The sequence below is a fragment of the Chlorocebus sabaeus genome, chromosome 13 (genome assembly GCF_047675955.1).
Source record: "Chlorocebus sabaeus isolate Y175 chromosome 13, mChlSab1.0.hap1, whole genome shotgun sequence".
NCBI classification, from domain to species: domain Eukaryota; kingdom Metazoa; phylum Chordata; class Mammalia; order Primates; family Cercopithecidae; genus Chlorocebus; species Chlorocebus sabaeus.
Window position 1 is genome coordinate 25,119,081 of NC_132916.1, and position 19,541 is coordinate 25,138,621.

The window sequence follows — 19,541 nt, forward strand, 5'->3', positions numbered from 1 at the left end:
GGTATATGCTATTCTTTCAAGAAATTAAGAAAGACAAGGAGAAAAAGTAGGAAATACTGAAATAATGTGGTTTAAGAGTTTCTGAAAATACAGGATAGAGTTGATCATGATTCTATCATAATCAGGGGAGAACAAAGACAGAAGGAAAAGTTGAGCAATCAGGAGAAAGACTATGACTGATAGAGTTAGGGTCTCTGAGAATGCAGGCGAGAATGACAACAAAAGCACAGGCCTAGAGAGACGTGGATAGATGAAGTATGGAAGGAAAGATGAGTGGAAGTGAATATAGTTATAACATGGTTAAGCAGAGGGTGAAGGAGGAGAGAAAAACATGGTAAAAAGGAGTTCCACCAAAATGACTCCTATTTTATTTGAGATATGCTAAGACTGTTCAACAGGTGATGAGATGGGATTTTTTCTATTACAGAGGCAAAAGTCTGAACTTACTACCCACAATAACAGAAGAAATATTTTTCAGGTAGCAATGAATGTTCAGCTCATACTGCAAACAATTTAAGGTGGCAATAATCTGGCATAGGAACAAAGGTTGGTGTGAACCAGGGTTAAGGTTTTATAACACAGGGATTGTGGGACAATGAAGCCTAAATGATGAGGGTTGTTAAGTGCTTAACTTTAGGCCTAGATGAAAGGAAAAGATGTTCAACTAGGAGGTCTTAAAGACAAATCATAACATTCATAGTTAAAATTTCTGGTAAGATCACAGTGAATAAGGATTAAGAAAAACTGGCCTACATATCAATTTTTACCTTACTAATTTTTACTCCACATTTAATATGGTCCACTAAATGATAAATACATAAATGAAAAATTCTGTTAATAATAAATACTTAATGCCCCAGAACAAATATAATTTCTAAAGGATTGAAACCCTAAAAGCCTATTTTTGTTAGAAGTACTGGCTGTGGCTATCTGAACAAATCTTTAAATTGTTAATAAAACGTAAGTACAGATGAAAAGAAAGTCTTGAAAATGTAACTGCCCTTTTTTACATTCCAAATAAGGAGAAAACTAATCTAATGGTAGCATATTTCCTTTTGCGAGATGATATTAACCAATAATTAGTGAGCTAGAATCCCAATGCACACTATTCTGAAGTACTACATAAAAAATTGTAACATTTATTCTTCTTAAACCAAACCTGTGTTTCTAAACTCTAAATGGTCTAATTGCTTGATAGCAACTTTAGGAAAATATAGTTACTGTATTTTTTCATTATAAACAAATGAGAAAATCTCCAAAACAGTCAAACTATATTTCCTAATAAGTTCAGTCAACAATTAGTTACTGACAATAATGGATACTAGGGAATTATTAAAGGGACAAAAATAGTCAAAGTGATACAGTGCAGATTAAGGGATAAAACCACTGACATGAAGGAGCAGGTTGTAAATGGAGTAAAATTAGAATTTAAGATTTCAATACTTAAAATACAATCTTGTACCCACAAACCCACACCTTGAAAAATGAACAGTGAATAAAGATTAAATAAACAGTGAATAAGAATATTTATATTTTATAGTGCCTTTTTAAAAAATTGAGTTGTGATATTGTTAATATTAGCAAGATCAGAACTCAGAAAATAGCCACCATTGACACATATATACAATCCTCCATTATGTCATTTCAAAAGGGGTTGATTTTTCATGGTAAATCTTAAAGATAATTTTAACCTTTTATCTCTTACTTGTATTAAACCTTAATACCATCAATTGGTTCATACAGCAGAGTCTAAGCACATTTTACTTTCTTTAATCTACCAAACACTGTAGGCCAAAAAAAGGAAGGTAGAGTCAGACAAAAACAATAATTACTAGAGATTCTGCTTACATTTCAGGTATTGAATACCTGCTCTAGAGTGAATGGTGGATGGGCAACAAGAATCTTGCTCTTTCAGTCTGTTTTAATCACCACATGCATCTCAAAATGTGAGCATCTTGCTGCATTGCATGACTCTAGTTTTTAATACTTTTTCTCTTTTCTTAAAAAACATACAAGGTGGTGACCAAACACAGACCAACTTTTTCACTGGGAGTTCATCTAAAGAAACTGAGATACATTCCAAGTCAGGATGAAAAACACGGCTGTGTAGGACGTGCTGAGAGACAGCATGTTATGCCAACCTGATGTCCTCTTAAGGGATGCTCAAAGGTAATCTTAGCTATTCACAGTTTCCACCTAACAAGTTCACTTTAGATGCTAACTCATTCTTAAGCAAGAAGCAATTGCTCTTGAATAGTTCCCAATCAAGTTAGGAAACACATCTGAAGCACATAGAATAGAGAAAGCATGACAAAAATAATAAAATACATAAACACTTTTCACACAATACAAAATATATAATAGTTAAAAACAAAATCTAAAACAAAATGGGGCTCTTATTCTCTAACTTATCCTCTAACTAGGTTTCCCACCCAAAGGTGGGGGAAAAAAAATCCTGGACAGGCTCATAACTATAAAGCAGATTAGCCTTTATATTCAGAATATTCCCCCCAAAGTTGTGTTACTTTTACTTTTAGCACAGGATAAGGAAGGTTTTTCCTTTAAATGTCCCTGGGAAAACAAAAAAATATTTTAGCACCAGATAAGGACAAGCATAGTCAAAAATTCCAGAACATCCCACAAAGATGAAACAAGCACACCCATTACTCTCAAGAAAACATGGAACAGACCCAGCACATATTAGGCAGTATATATTACAACTCTTCCCACAAAAGAAAAGGTCCAGTGGAAAAGGGCCTAGCACAGATTATGTCTGAAAGACAAATTCTCATTCCACCCTAATCCATAAGCCTCTGGAAGGCAGACTCAAGGAATTTACACCTGCCCTCTTGTGAGAGTGGAAAAAACTCAAATTGTTTTTCCTCTACTCTCACACCACAATTATCAACACAGAAGATGTCTGTGGCAAAATGTGTATGAGTTTCTCCCTACGCACCAAGCAAGCAATCATTTCTGCAGCAGACATTAGATAGGTGTTCTCTAATTCATTTCTGACACTATCTAGAGATACTGTCATATCCCACAGAATGAAGGCCCAGTCCCACAAGACTGCCCACCACTTGTGATGCCAATTACAAGTTCCAGACTTTTTTATCTGTACTTCTGACTGGCCAGCTATAAATTGGGGATTACATGACCCTCTCCTTGGGTTCGGTTAATTTGCTAGAGTGGTTCACAGAACTCAGGGAAATACGTTTACCAACTTATTATAAAGGATATTACAAAGGATACAGATGAAGAGATACATAGGATAGGGTAATTTATAAGGGAAGGGAATTTCCATGCAGAACTTCCAAGTACTTCCTAGGCATACCACCTCAAGGACTCTCCACATGTTCAGCTTTCAGAAGCTCTCTGAACCCTGTCATTTTGAGTTTTTATGGAGGCTTCACTACATAGGCATAATTGATTAAACCCTTTGGCCACTGGTGATCAACTTAATCTTCAGCCCCTCTCTCACCTCCCTAAGCAGTTAGGCAGTAGGGATGAAAGTCCCAAACTTCTAATAATTCCTTGATCTTTCTGGTAACCAGCTCCCATCCTGAAGCTACTAGGGGCAGCCAGCTAGCAAAGACAAAATTCTTAGTCAATTTATTAGCATACAAAAAGGCAAAATGGGGTCTGTAATCCCAGCACTTTGGGAGGCCGATACAGGGAGACTGCTTGAGCCCAGGCGTTCCAGAGATACACAGGAGATCAATCAGACCAATGTGAAGACTGGAAAGCAACTGATTTCTATCTCAAAAGAAAAAGCTTTTTATTTATTTTGAGGTAGAAACTGAGGTAGAACTGTGAACTTTATATTTAAACCAGCTGTGCAAAAGAAAAACTTACTCTTCTGAACTGGCAAACCACTGGTACATATACTATCTTTTTGATCAAAGGCAATATCAAATCATGCTGTTAAAGCAAGATCATCTGCTTCTCTTTCAATGCCAGTTATATATATACATTGACAATAACTTTTTCTTTTAAAAGCTTTGGTTTGGTCAACTACACATCCATGGTATGAGAAAGAACCCTAGTCAAGATTCTCTCTTTAAGGAGGCTGCTGGATTATAGAAAGTTCATGAGCACAGAGATTGTCTCTTGCTCTCCTAGGTCTGGCCCAGCGTTTGACACATAGGAAGACTTGAATGAATGAATGAATGAATGACAAAAAACTGTTAAGGAGGGATCAAGAAAGATGAACCATGAAAAATTAATTTACTCATATAAGTAAGATTATTTAGCCTAAGCTTAACAGCATCTTTAAGGATCATTTTTCTCATGCAAAACTATTATAACCATCATTAAACAAAAGAGACGACAAAAACTGGAGCACGATCCATGGTAAAACCAAAAGCTGAATTCTCAACTTTTGAGAACTCTGAGAATCAGAAAAAGGATTTCAATCTATGAAACATAAAATCTGGTGAGGAGAAAATGGCTATCAGTCTAACCTAACTTAGGGAAAGAAATAAAACGTAACTATCAGTTTGAATGCACAAGTGACAACACATCAAACTTTTACCAAACCCTAGAATTATGCTTCTTTTAAACCAAAGAATAGCAAATACCATTAGCACACTGCATTCCACGGATAATTTATGATAAGAAGCCTATTTGAAATAACTGCCTATTACTCACAAAACCTCCCTAGCACCCACATACACATTTATTTATTTCAAAATGACATTCTAGGCTCCTTGATTGCGAAATTCACCCACAATCCACCACGGTCAGCTACCTATTTACTTTTCAGTGTGTTGGAGGAAAAATACGAGGAAGAGTTCTTTCTCAAAATCTACGTGAAAAAAAACTTAGTTACCAAGGCTTTGTAACAGAAAAAAAGAAAGAGAACAAATTACCCATGCATGGGACAGGAAAAAACACCTCATCTGGTCACGTTGTGGCTTAATACCTAGACAATACGTGGCTTAGGTTAAGTTTTCTATCCCCTACCCCATCTACAAACTCTAGGAATGGGCGGTATTGTTGCGAGACCCCGGACTCGACCTCAAACCACCGAAAAGGATGACAGGTCTGGACTTGCCCCGGAGGTAGGAAGAGAATCTCTCGGCGGGTCGCGTAGCCCGCCCCGCCGTCCCCGCCTCCAGCCAGCTCCCCTGGCCGCGGCGACCCTTCTCGTCCTCCCACCTCCACCTCCTCACCTCTCGGCCCGGCTCACGCGTTTCCCATCACTCTGTCAGCTCCTGCCACCGCGCCTCCTTCCCTTTCGGTTTTACTTTAACTTCCCACGCCCGGTGAGGTGCTGAGGGCAGGGCCAAAGATGCGGGCGGGCAGCTGTACCGCCGCGCCTTGTCAGCCCTCCACGCCGCGCTTGCCGGGGTCGCGCCCAGTCACAGGGAACTGCGTGCGAGGACCATCAGCCAGACAGACGGACCCACGGACCCGGCGACGAGGGACAGAGTGGAGCGGGCGCCGGCCTACACGTCACCGCCCCGCTGCAGCGCCAACGTCGGCACGTCGACTCGTCGACTCCGGGCCCTCCGCCCCGCCCGCGTGTGCGCGTCGCCCCGCCTCCCGCCTCCAGCCTCTAGTCGGCTGGGCTCGGAGGAGCACAAGCGGAAGGTCCCGGCGGCGGCGAGGATGAGTCGCCAGGCCCAGGCGGGAGCGGCCCTGAACGGTGTGCTTTACCCTGGTTGCTCGCGCCGGGCCAGGCCTGCCATCTCGACCTCTCTGTGAGTTTTTCCCCTGCCTTTACTTCAGGCTGCCGCCCTTCTTCATAAGGTAAATATGTGGAGGAAATAATTCCTATTAAAGGTAAAGGAAAAGAGAGCAATTTGAATGAAGAAACAGGTAGTTGCTATCGTCGTCTTCAGCCAAAGCTCTCTGGCTACTGGAAGTATACATGGTTCTGTGGTGTCAAGGCCTGTTTTCCATAAGCTTTCTGGATTCTCAGCTTAGTTCCCTCAAAGTGATCTCTGCAAGTCGGTCCTTGGGTCAGAAGACCTCCTCCAAAAACAGAAAGCCCGAAGATTCCCTAACTCTATTGAAAAGATAGGAAGATACGAAGAAAAACTAACCTAAAGAACTATGTGGTTTATCTGCAAAGAGTTCTAGACTAAAAGCCAACAATGCGACGATAGTATGAGTGAATGTGTTTGTTGTGGCTCTCCTCTGCCATTCCCGCTTCCTCATAAGGTAATGTGCCCCGATGCCTGGTGGAACTGTTTTGTAGAGGCAGCCGATAGTGATCCAGTTATTCTCTTTACTGGTCAGACCACCTCTGAAGTGCTGTGTTCAGCATTTGAAGAAGACCTCAATCAAGATGGCATTCTATCAGGGAAGAGCAAAATGATGAAGAGAACTCAAAAACAGGGCAAGTGAAGAAGTATTGATTAAACCTTCCAGGACTCAGAAGAGAGAAAACTACTGGACTCTCTCCAAATATGAAGTGACCTGTCATGTGAAGTTGATTTGTTTCATGTGATGCAAACTTCAGGGAACAGATTTAAGATCCTGAAAAGAAGATGCCCTTGTAGCACGACCCAAAAAGAATTTCCTACCTTAGCATGTGTGACTACTTCAACAACAGAATTTTGCTTCAGGGAGATTCTGAAGCTCACTTAATAGGGACTTGGTACAGGGGAGCCACACATCAACAGAAGAATTAGTTGATGGTTTTGTTAAAGGTATTTCCAGTCTTGAGATTGCATGTGTCTTTGGTCCTGGACTTCATAGAATTTACAAGTTAGTTCATGAGACAAGACAAATGCATCACAAAAATAAATAATGCAGGGAGGCCACTTGATAATGAGAGGTGCTGATAAGTGCTAGGAATTCACATGGCAGATTATTCTCATCACAGTTCCAGAGACTTAAGGGAGAAGAGAAGAATCGAAAATATACTACCTAGAACTGCCCTATCCATTAGGGTAGCCACCAACTAAATATGTCTGTTGACATTTGAAATGTGGCTTGTCCAAATTGAGACATGCAATGAGTTCAAAATGTACACCAGATTTCAAAGACTTAGAAAACAAATATAAAATATTGTAATTCTTACGTCGATTATGTGTTGAAATTGTATATAATGGATCAAATAAAATATGTTAAAATTAATTTCAACTTTATTTTTACTTTTTATGTGACTTCTAGAAAATTTTAAATTACATAGGTGGGCTTGCATCATATTTCTATTAAATAGTCCTGGCCTGGAAGGAAATTCAGTTAGCCCTCTGTATCCATGACTTCTGTATATGTCTTAACCAACTTTGGAACAAAAACAATTAGAAAATAAAAAAGAAGAAGAATGGTTATGTCTGCACTGAACATGCATAGACTCTTCTTTTCTTGTCATTATTTCCTAAACAATATAGGTATAACAACTGTTTACATAGCACTTCCCATTATATTAGGTATTATAAGTAACCTAGACATGGTTTAAAGTATATGGGACAATGTGCATGGATTATATGCAAATACTATGCCATTTTGTATAAGGACTTGAGCATCCTGGGGTTTTGGTATGTGGGAGTGTCCTGGAACCAATTCCCTGTGGACACTGAGGCATGGCCTTACTTCACTGAACTCTTAAGTTGTCCTCTTTATAGTCCCTGGGGTTTCCTCAATTTTTTTTTTTTCAAGAGATGGGGTCTTGCTGTATTGCACAAGCTGAAGTGCACTGGCTATTCACAAGCGTGATCATTGTGCACAACAGCCCTGAACTCCTGGGCTCAATGATTCTTCTGCTTCACCCTCCCAGGCAGCTAGGACTACAGGTACATGCCATCAAGCTCAGCTTCCCCAAATGTTAGTGGAAAGACAGCCTAATGAAAACGGGCCCTGATGACAAAGAGACTGTCCAGAAAGTATGCCATGAGCAAAGCCAAGAAACAAGACTACAACTGCATTCTAGATAATAAGTAACCTATTTATCTGTAATGGAACATTGTTAATAGAAGCTAGTGACAAAGCTAAAATGTAAACAAACTATAAGGAGACACAATTTTAAATTTAAAGAATTGAGTATAATAGGCAGTCAGTGTTTGGCGGTCACAAAATGGAATTGGGAGATTATTTTGGCAATATTGGGTAGGGTGGGTTGAAAGTAGTGCATGGCTGGGAAACCAATTAAAACTCATTGCAGTGGGCTAGGCGCGGTGGCTCACACCTGTAATCCCAGTGCTTTGGGAAGCTGAGGCAGGAGGATCACTTAAAGCCAGAAGTTCAAAAGCAGCCTGGGCAATGTAGGAAGACCCCCATCTCTACAAAAAATAGAAAAAAAAAAATAGCCAGACTTGATGGTACACACCTGTAGTCTTAGTTACTAAGGAGACTGAATTGGGAGGCTGTCTTGAGGTCAGGAGTTTGAGGCTACAGTGAGCTATGATCATGCCATTTAGCTCAAGCCTGGGCAACAGAGCAAGACCCCATCTCTAATTGAAAAACAAAACAAAACTCCACATTTCATTTATAAATGTATCACATGGCTGGGTGTGGTGGCTCACAGCTGTAATCCCAGCACTTTGGGAGGCTGAAGCAGGTGAATTGCTTGAGCCCAGGAGTTTGAGACTAGCCTGTGCAACATGACAAAACCCTTTCTCTACAAAAAATATATATATATATGTGTGTGTATATATATATATATATGTGTGTATATATATATATGAAAACTAGCTGGGTGTGGTGGCATGCACCTGTAGTCCCAGCTGCTCAGGAGGCTAAGGCAGGAGGATCACTTGAGCTGGGAGGTCGAGGCTATAGTGAGCCATGATCACACCCCTGTACTGTAGCCTGGGTAACAGAGTGAAACACTGTCTTTAAAAAAAAAAAAAAAAGTATCATACCGAAAAAAGGCTCAATATTGGATTGATTTAAATTAAATTGTAATAGATCTCTAAATTTCGAGGCATTAAAAAAGCATAATGTGAATCTGTATTGCTTGATACGGTAATATGTCTAAGATGTACAGTTGAATGAAATAGCTTGCAACACAATCTATACATAATATGAACACATTTAGGTAAAATTATATAAGTTTGTGTGTGTTTTATGTATGTGTAACATGATCATTCTGCAAAGAGTGCCTTTAGTTATCTCAAAATTGTCTCAAGAACAGAAAATTTCAAGGTGGAAGTGTTTCCAAGCTATTTTTTATAGCTCAACAAAATTATTCACGCTTTTGACTTTTTTCATTTCTATGTTTCATTATCTTTAGTATGTTAGCCTTTCATTCTCAGACTTGTCACTTCGTGGGTTGAGGGGATGGGCTGCCAAGTTTCAGAACCATTTCCAGCCCATCAGTCTCTGGGTACCTCCTTCAGGATGTGTGTCCACTAGGTCTGCCTAGCTCACCAGTGTGCCGTAGCCTCAGCTTCTAGGCCTTTCTTGTTGTATCTATTGTCAGTCAGTTCTTCCCTGCCCTTTTTCACCCCGCCTCATCCTGCAACACCGAGTCTTAAAATTCCATCTTTACTGTACTCCAGTGCAGTTCCTTCTCTGAAGTTGATGCTTAACCTTTGGGGAATGCTAATTAATAAAAGACTCAATTCTAAAATGTTTTCCTACTCTTTTAAATAAGTGATATTAGAAAAGAAAAAAGTTAGATTACTACCATGGCAGACACTGTTGTTTGCCTCCTCAACCACCATTTCTTCCCTCTTTCTTAACTAATGAGGTGATTTTTTTAAAGTACCAAACAACTCAAAAAATGTGAGCTTCTCCCAAAGTAATTTCATTTCCCTTTGAATAAGAATGTTGTAGAGGTGGTCATGTGGCAAAGGGACAATCAGCTTTGGAGAATCCTGCACTATGTTTTACCCAGGTTTCAAAATATATGCTTACAATATATAAACGATTTTCTTGAATTACTGTTCAAGATGGTGAACTCAGCATATCATTTGCCTACTATCCTTTCCTACACAGTACAGAAATAAAAATGAAGAAACAGAAAAAATGAAGAATAAATAAAGGAGTAAAGATGATGTGTACATGTATGCATGCACTTATGTGAGTAGAAAAAAGTAGATGATGTCAAGAAAAGCAAATGAAATTTCAAAAATATCTTGGGATACAAAGCAAATAGTAGTGATTTGACCAAAACCATAGCCTAAAAACTATAGTGGAGAAGCTACACAGGATAGGACAGAAGTAAGAATAAGGGCTGAAAATGGGGATAAAATATGGCACAATTGAATCTATCACCACACACATTTCCCTTTCTCATCCATATACACTGAGAGGAAGCAAAAGATATTAATATCTGCATGCAGATAAAAACAAAGACCAAAAATGACCCCCCAAATCTTCTCCAAATTAATTGAATAAATAGTACAGAAAAGTGAAAACTTTTAGGTTGATGACGCAGAGGAAAAACATTCTCATTCTAGCATTCAGGGCCAGCATCCTGAGAACAAGCTAATTGCTTACTCATCTAAAGTGAAACTTCATATTTGACATTCCTGGCCCTGTCCTACCTAACCCAGCCACATATTCACAATTCCTACACAGGAGAGAGAGAGAACTGTCAGACCTCTTACCTACAAAAAGAAAAGGAAAACTGTATCAACTACCAATTATATATGTATACACACATATATATGAACAATGAAGAATTAACAGGCAAATAAGGAAAATGAGCATCATGAGAGAAAAATACAAAGAAAAACATAGAAAAACTAACTCTAAAGAAGGCAAGGAAGCATAAATAAAAGATTTTAAAGGAGCACCCCAATTAATATGGAATTCAGAACATATTATAGCTACAAGATATGAACAAGATACTCTGAAAAAGGAGCAACGATAGAGCAAAAGGAGCTACCAGACATTAAAAATATGTTAACTTAAAAACTCAAGAGAAGTACTGGAGATTAAATCAAAGAAGTGTTGTAAGAATATAGTATACATAGCAGAGAGAAAATAAGAAAGAAAACATAAGAATGTCATGGAGAGCCAATCCAATAGGCTTAACATTCAACCAGTAGATGAGAAAGATTTAAAAAAAAAAAAAAAAAAAAAAAAAAAAAAAAAAGGTGGAGGGAGTGAGAAAAGTATAAGATTTTTTTAAAGCAAAGAAGAAAACTTTTCAGATTTGAGTAGATTCGGGGTATTGAAAAATAGATTTAAAAAGACTCATGCCTGGAGACATTATCATGTAATGCCACAGATAAAAATTATGAGGAAGAATTCCCCAAAGTTCCTAAACACAAAATACATATTATCAACAAAGGAATAGGGACAGGTGCTATCAGTATCACTGCATATCTGAAGATAATGACAGAATATTTCAAAATTGTAATTGTAGATGTTTTGCAGTCTACAAGTCTATACTCATTCAAATTATCAGTTAACTGTGAGAGTAAAATGAAGATATTTTCAGACTAACAAGGATGTAGAATATTTTTCTCCTGGGTGATCTTTTGGAAACTCACTAGGCCATATAATCCAACAAAATAAGGACAAAAATTTATGCTGATGCTAGAGAAAGGTAAGGACAAATCTCTGCAAGATGACTGTGCAACAAGTCTAGAGAGCAAGCAGTATACATTGGAGAAGAGCATGGAGGATTCAAGAAGTGAGGTCACATAAAAGAGAAAAAAAAAGAAGGAATTCAGTAGACTAGATGGTAAGACAGGAGATTTGAAAAACAAAAAAATGACACTGTGGTGTATATATATATGATGGGATACTGCTCAGCCATATAAAGGAATGAATTAATGACATTCACAGCAACCTGGATGAAATTGAAAACTATTATTCTAAGTGAAGTCACTCAAGAATGGAAAACCAAACATCATATGTTCACAACTCGTAAGTAGGAGGTAAGCTATTAGGATGTAAAGGCATAAGAATGACACAGTGGACTTTGGGGACTCGGGGAAAGGGTGGGAAGTGGGTGAGGAATAAAAGACTACTAATTGGGTGGGGTATATACTGCTCAGGTGATGGGTGCACCAAAATCTCACACATCACCAGTAAAGAACTTACTCATGTAACCAAACACCACCTGTGCCCCAATAACCTATGAAAAGAAAAAAATTTAAAATAATGATAATCAAAATTTTAAAAAAGGAAAACAAAAAAATGAAGATATAGTAAATCAAATAGTGCCAGAATAAAAGGGAGGAAAGAGTAGTTCCTCAGAAGAACTTTTTAAAAAATATTACCATAAAAGGGTAAAAAACAGTACATATCCAGGAAAATTAGTACTGAGAGGAAGAAAGAGAGCCAATGAAGGAGAAAAAGAAAGAGTGGCTAAAGAGTTATGAGATAAACAGAGTATATTTAAAAAATTTTCTTCAAGTCACCCAGGTAATTACTGCTTCAAAGTTAAGGAGGGTGAAGATTGAGTAAATGTCTTTGGAAATATAAGTGATTGATGATTTGAAGCAATTTAGTAACATGGTAGGGATGGAATTAGATGTCAAGTGTAAGAGAGTAAATGAGAAGTGAGAAAGTGAAAACAGTGATGATAATTGTTTTTGTCTAATAAATGAATGAAAAAAGCAGGGCAATACATGGAGGAAATATCAAGGTCCAGAAAAAATCTTGTTATCTGCCTGTTGTTTTTAGGATAGAAAGAAAAACAGATATAAATAGAAGGAAAGAACCTATAAGAAGTGAGTCAAGTAAGGAAATAATAAGGTAAAGGCACACAAGGATATACTCAAGGCTGTGGGTGAAGCTATTAACCTTGGTAGAGAGAAGTTTTCCTGGGAGACAGGAGGGAAGAAGTAGGGGATGTTTGAAAATACATACAGGAAACATTTAATGTGTTGAGGAATGTATAACTTTACAAATTTTGAAGTGAATATGCACTATGAAAGCCATATTTCTTTTGGTGTCCTTGAAATTATGAATTGTTCATTGCAAAAATATTTTAAACTACTTCCGATAAGGTAGTGAGATATTAAATTTTTATAAAATATTATAAAATTCAGACAAAATCCAATTTCAAGAATGCAGTCATAGATTAGGTTGTAAAAAGCAACACCATTCTCAGTCAATATAAACATATGAAATAAAAACTACAAGTCACAGTTGTCACTTGCAAATTTAACTTGGTGTCCAATTGGTTCCCTAAATGCCAGGTGATACCCCATGATAAATGTGGGTATGCCCATGAATATGTGTTAGTGTGTGTGCATGGGACTTGGAGAAAAGAAAATTGGAAGTAATTAGCTTCAAAACTAATGATTTTTATCTAGCCTTTAATATCTGAAACTAGATTTGACTTCCTTATACAAGCAAATAATCTACCAAAGTTTGGGGCTGAAATATATTTATCCTTAAAGCATTGTATGAAAAGGGAAGAATCATTCCTTGCCAACTGTTGCCTTCCTATCATTCCTCCAAGAGATAAGTTAGGATATTGGTAAGACTGTATTTAATGAGACCCCAAACCAACAACTTAATAGAATTTTCTTCTCATAGGTTAGTGATGGGTAGTCCTGAAATCGTGTAGTTGCTTTCTCAATTTAGTCATCCCAGGACGAGAGTGCGTTCTTGTCACTTTGCCATTTATAGAGTGTTGTTTTCATCTAATAGTTCAAAATGGCCCACAGTCATGATCATATATATTTCAAGCAGCAGTCTAAAGGAAGAGGAGAAGAAAAGGACATACCTTTGGGAACATGAGTTGAAAGTACACCTATCGAAGAGGAGCCACCTGCTGCTGGTGCTGTTACAGCCACTGCTCTTGCTGCAGTCAGTCAGGCTGCGCCCACTTCTTCAGGGCCCAGTCCCTCGGACCCATCGCCCCTTCTAGACCCTACTGCAGTCTCAGATATTGCCGGGAAAATGTCTGATGAATTTTCTTTGGCAGATGCACTACCTGAACACTCCCCTGCCAAGACCTCTGCTGTGAGCAATACAAAACCTGGCCAACCTCCTCAAGGCTGACCAGGCTCCAACCCTTGGAATAATCTGAGTGCTCCACCTTCAGTGCCATGTGGACTCCCACCAAGTGCAACACCCTCCACTGTGCCTTTTGGACCAGCATCAACAGGAATGTATCCCTCCGTGCCTCCCACCAGACCACCTCCAGGACCACCAGCACCCTTTCCTCCTTCTAGACCGTCATCCCCCCAACCTGGTGGTCCTTATCCAGCCCCAACTGTGCCAGGCCCTGGCCCCAGAGGGCCATATCCTACACCAAATATGTCCTTTTCAGAGCTACCCAGACCATGTGGTGCACCCACAGATCCAGATGCAGCTGGTCCTTTATGTCCATGGGGATCCATGTCTTCTGTACCTTGGGCGTCAGGAATGGAAGGGCAGTAGTCTACCCCTAATATGCCATATCCATCTCCAGGGCCATATCCCGCTCCTCCTCCTCCCCAAGTCCCTGGGGCAGCATAACCTGTTCCATGGGGCACCGTTCCATCAGGAGCCTGGGGACCACCAGTACCATATCCTGCCCCTACAGAATAGTATCCCACACCAGGATGCTATCCTACTCCCAGTAATCCTTTCCAAGTGCCTTCAGGACCTTCTGGTGCTCCACTGATGCCTGGTGGCCCCCATTCTTACCACTGAGTTAACAATGGACGAAGAGATGACGCTTTGCTTTTTGAAGTACATATATATGCACATGAATGCATATATAAAAATTGCTGGTTTCACTATTAGAGGGCATTCATGAAAGACAAATCTTGTGCCTCTCAGAGAAGATAACTGCCTCTTATACTTGGATGTGTAGTAGATCATATGTACACAATCAGATAAAAGCGTAGAAGTAAATCATTCAGCTGTGATTTTTTATTTGGTTTTAAAGTATATTGAATAGCTCTTTGACAGAATTTGTTTGAACTATGAAACTACACACTTAAAAATCTAAGATGTGGCTTATTGTTAGAATCTGCAATTTCATTGACAAATTATTTCAAGTATTTTTCTATAATCACTTTCCCCTTCTAAATAAATAAACTTTGAGAATAACCCATCATAACCCAAAGAAATGATGCCTCAACATTTTGCACTGCTCTTTCGGACAAATTCAACTGGTCCTCTTGAGATCGTATTTTGGATATGCATTTTTAAACTGTCAGTAATTATTGTCAGATGTGGAGTTCAATAGCCAGCCAGTGTTCATTTTTATCCTTGAGCTTTTAGTAAAAACTTCCTGGTTTTATTTTTAGTCATTGGGGCATACAGCACTAAAGTCTGCTATTTATGGAAACTAACTTTTTTGTTTTTAATCCAGATCAACATGTATGTAAATTACATTTTTAGATAATTGATTTTAAAAAAAAAGGAAGTACACCTATCACTTACAGTCACATTTTATTTACCAGACTTAAGTCACATGGTCACACTCAGTTGCAAGGAAAGCTAGAACATACAGTCCTCATTTTAGGCAACTATATACTCAGTTAAAAAGCTTGGGTTCTATTATTGTAAGAGATAAAGAGATACTTAGAGATGAACGTTTCACCCACAAAGCTCTTCCTCAGTTAAAGCAAACATACCAGTATCAAGCAGATAAGGGTAGCCTCTCTTCAGTTCTTATAAGAACTGAACCTCAGGGAACAGAATGGAATGGAATGTCAATAATAACTTTTATCTCTTTCAAGCATATGAATATTTAGGTAGTAGAAGATGGTAAAATAAAATGCTGGATATTAATTATTTTTAAAATTAATTTTTCCTGAAATTTAAACTATTCTTAAGCATTTTTATGATTAAGTGAAACTTTTATTCACTCTACCTACAACTAATTAAGCATATATCTCATAATCCACACTTTGCTAAGCATTGTGAAATATTCCGAAGAAAAATATGATATGATCTCTATTCTCAAGGAATTTACAAGAACTTACAGTTTGGGTAGGAAACAAATTTAACATTCACAAGGCTTTTCAAGAACAATTAGGTGCTGAGTTGTGTGATACTTCTTTTATGAATACAAAAGGAGGCCAAATTAAAGATAGGCCCCTGTTAGCTGCAGAAGATTAAAAGCCTGTGTGGAAAACTGAAATTTGAATTGATCATATAAATATAGGTAGAATTTATTTATAAAATCTTTCATATGTAAACTCTTAAAAGGTGTATTTGTAGGATTCATTCTAGAGAATAAAGATACTGAATGCAGAAGATTAAAAGCCTTTGTGGAAAACTGAAATTTGAATTGATCATATAAATATAGGTAGAATTTATTTATAAAATCTTTCATATGTTAACTCTTAAAAGGTGTATTTGTAGGATTCATTCTAGAGAATAAAGATACTTAATGCAGAAGATTAAAAGCCTTTGTGGAAAACTGAAATTTGAATTGATCATATAAATATAGGTAGAATTTATTTATAAAATCTTTCATATGTAAACTCTTAAAAGGTGTATTTGTAGGATTCATTCTAGAGAATAAAGATACTGAAGTTTAAAATTCTAATTTGTTGCTGGCGATAGTTTAAAGGATACAAGTGGCTGATTCAATATATAAGCCAGTTTTATTTCTGTGTTTTTGCTTTAGATTGTATCCACAAGTACCAGCAGAGTACCTGACACATAGTAGACACAGTAAGTATTTGTTAAATAATTTTCCTTTTATAATAGTGTTTCCTTTATTGTTTGACCAAGAACTTTTAAAAATTGAGCTATAGCTTTTTTAAACATTGAAGTGTTCCAAAGTATAGAAACCTTAAGTGAACAGTGCTATACACCACTTAATACAACTGATAGATGTAGGAGGAAGATAAGGGAGGGTCCCCAGTAGAAGCTCCCACTCGCCTGGGCTTGGGGAGGATGGGGAGTAGCCTCAGGAAATTCATGCCATTTGCAGGGGGCAGGAGCCTGGGCTCATCAGTTCCTGTGTGATGACCAGGGATTCAATCTGTGAGGTGGACGCCTGTTAACAGGAACCCCTCTCGCTTTGCAAAGTATTTTTTTCCTTGTTGCCCAGTAAATTCCATTCCTTCTCACCCTGCAAAGTGTCTGCATGCCTAACTTTTCCTGGTCATGTGGCAAGAACCTGGTTTTTTTCCTACAACATTTTGGCACCCAGAACTTGGGACCTGAAGAAGCGTGAGTGAAATGTGGACCGAAAACCTCTCACTTTCATTTCTAAGTATTTTGTTCCTATGACATTTTTCTTCTTTTTTTTGAGGACAGTAACAGCACCTATCTTTTCGTTTACAATATGGGAGGTGGTCCACACCCACCACAATAGCCACAAGCGTGTCTGCGGGATGGTTGGGCAAGCAGTGGCTCCCCACCCACCTTCCCTCCCAGCTTGGTGGGGTGCATGGCCCTGACTGCCACACATGTGTACAGTATCCAACCGCACAGCTGGAATGAGCCACAGCCACTACCCAGGCCCCAGGGCCGCCTTGGGGCCTCCGGCTCTGCACAGCTGGCTGACCAGACTCCTGCTGGATCCATGTCTGGGGGGAAAGGAACCAATTCGAAAAAGAATAAGAAGTTCTTCCCCCAGGCATCTTTCCAACCCTGCACTTTAACTTTTGTTTCCTTTTCTCTATCTAGTCAGCAGTTAATTTTTATGTGAGAGTCCTTTTTTTTTTTTTTTTTTTCTTTTTGGAAAACATTTTAACCAGGCCAGGACCCCAGTGATCACTGTTTATATTCTCTGTAAGGTTTTAGTTATGAAAAAGGATTTGTGAGATTGGTCTTAAGCGATAGCCAATCCGGTATGCTTTCCATGACTTTCTGAATGGTCAGCAACAAACTTTGCTATAGGCCTCCATCTTGTTTTAAGTCCTTGAGAGCATGATGTGTAACCCCCTGGCAATGCTTTCTTTAGTGTCTGCACAGCCAAGATTCAATCCCGGCTTAGGAAATGACTCCTTTCTGCTTTGATATCTGTGCGACCTTTGCCTTTTATTGATTCTCTTCCTCTGCATGAACTACCTTGGATTTTCCTTTCCCTGAGCTTTCAGTAAAGTTTGAAAGCCAGAAATATTGGCCACTTGGCACGGCTAAAGTCAGGTAATAAGGGTGTTAAAAGGATTTTCTTAAAGAGCATTCAGCTTAATTAAAAGTGGATATCCAAATTATAGGTATGTTTAAAAGATCTTAATGTTTTTCTCTTCTGGGATCTTCTTTGGCTGGAAGAAGTGGCTTTTGTTTTGTTTTGTTTTGTTCATTTTGAGACACAGTCTCACTCGATTGCCCAGGCTGAAGTGCAGTGGCGCAATCTCAGCTCACTGTAACCTCCACCTCCCAGGTTCAAGTAATTCTCCTGCCTCAGCCTCCCAAGTAGCTGGAATTACAGGCACCTGCCACTGTGCCCAGCTAATTTTTGTATTTTTAGTAGAGACGGGGTTTCACCATCTTGGCCAGGCTGGTCTTGAACTCCTGACCTGTGATCCACCTGCCTCAGCCTCCCAGTGGAAAAAGTTTTCTTCTTAGTGAACAGAATTCTTTTTCTCCATTTTGCCTACCACTTTCAATGAATACATGAGAAGGGAGAGACCTCTTTTTTCCTAATGGAACCCCAGGAGAATTAAAAGTGGATAGATCCCTCTCAAAATCTGTTTTTGCCCCCAGTTTTGCCTGTGTATTAGGCCTTAGAAGCTATGTGTTTTCCTGGCCCTGTCTCTTAAAGGGCTCCACCAGGAGGCCAATAATCCAAATAGAAGATTGGCAAGCAAAAGATCTTATGGCAACTGGGTTTTCTTCTGCCTGTCTGTGTAATTTTATGTGTGTGTTGTATTTATGATGTCTATAAAAATAGCTCAAATTAATTGACCTAAAGGAAGATGAGTGCTTGCATCAAATATTTTTCAAAGGGAAGATAAAAGCTGTGATACTTTTAAATTCATGTGACTTTAATCTTTGAGAAATAAAAACAGCCTTAAAGATTATTGGGGTCAGGTGTGGTGGCTCACGCCTGTAATCCCAACATTTTGAGAGGCCGAGGCATGTGGATCACTTGAGGTCAGGAGTTGGAGACCAGCATGACCAACATGGTGAAACCCCATCTCTACTAAAAAAAAAAATACGAAATTAGCCAGGTGTGGTGGTGCATGCCTGTAATCCCAAATACTTGGGAGACTAGGGCAGGAGAATCACTTGAACCCGGGAGGCAGAGGTTGCAGTGAGCCGAGATAGTGCCATTGCACTCCAGACTGGGCAACAAGAGCTAAACTCCATCTCAAAAAAAAAAAAAAAAAAAAAAAAAAATTATTGGTAAAATCCCAGATGTCATCAAAATGTAAGTGAACTAAATTATGCAGATCTGATAATAGGTTTGCTAAATGTTTTAAAGTTATAACTGGTTTTTGGGTTTTGAGAACTCTTTGAATTGCCTGCTTCACAAATGATAAGGCCCGGGGATATATAAAATTGACTAGGCCCTTAAGTATGCTAGAAGGAATCAAACCTTGGCTGCACCTACCACATAATTAAAGCTACTGGCTAGGTTTTATATTAAAGTTAAAAATTGCTGGGAGTTACCATTATAACATTATAACGTTAAAACATGAAACTACTAGAAATAGATTTACATGTTTGGTGTGTAAGAACAGTAAATTTTTTTAGTAAAAGATTATAAAAAGGCATGGCAATATAAATTCTTGCCTAGGGTTAAAGAATTGTTTTAAATTAGGTAAGATAAA

The 19,541-nt window shown here is 38.6% G+C and overlaps 1 protein-coding gene and 1 pseudogene across 3 annotated transcripts in view; one reads left to right on the forward strand and one right to left on the reverse strand.

Annotated features, from left to right (window-relative positions):
• The window catches only part of ASCC3 (activating signal cointegrator 1 complex subunit 3), a 367,582-nt gene extending 362,299 nt beyond the window's left edge, over nucleotides 1–5,283 (reverse strand). For all 3 annotated transcript variants that reach the window (XM_008007491.3, XM_008007490.3, XM_008007492.3), the window contains exon 1: nucleotides 5,175–5,283. The gene's annotated coding sequence lies outside the window, so the exon portion shown is untranslated. The remainder of the gene's footprint in view (nucleotides 1–5,174) is intronic.
• Nucleotides 5,284–13,637: 8,354 nt separating this feature from the next.
• On the forward strand, nucleotides 13,638–14,636 carry LOC119625225 (MAPK-interacting and spindle-stabilizing protein-like; annotated as a pseudogene).
• Nucleotides 14,637–19,541: the final 4,905 nt, after the last annotated feature.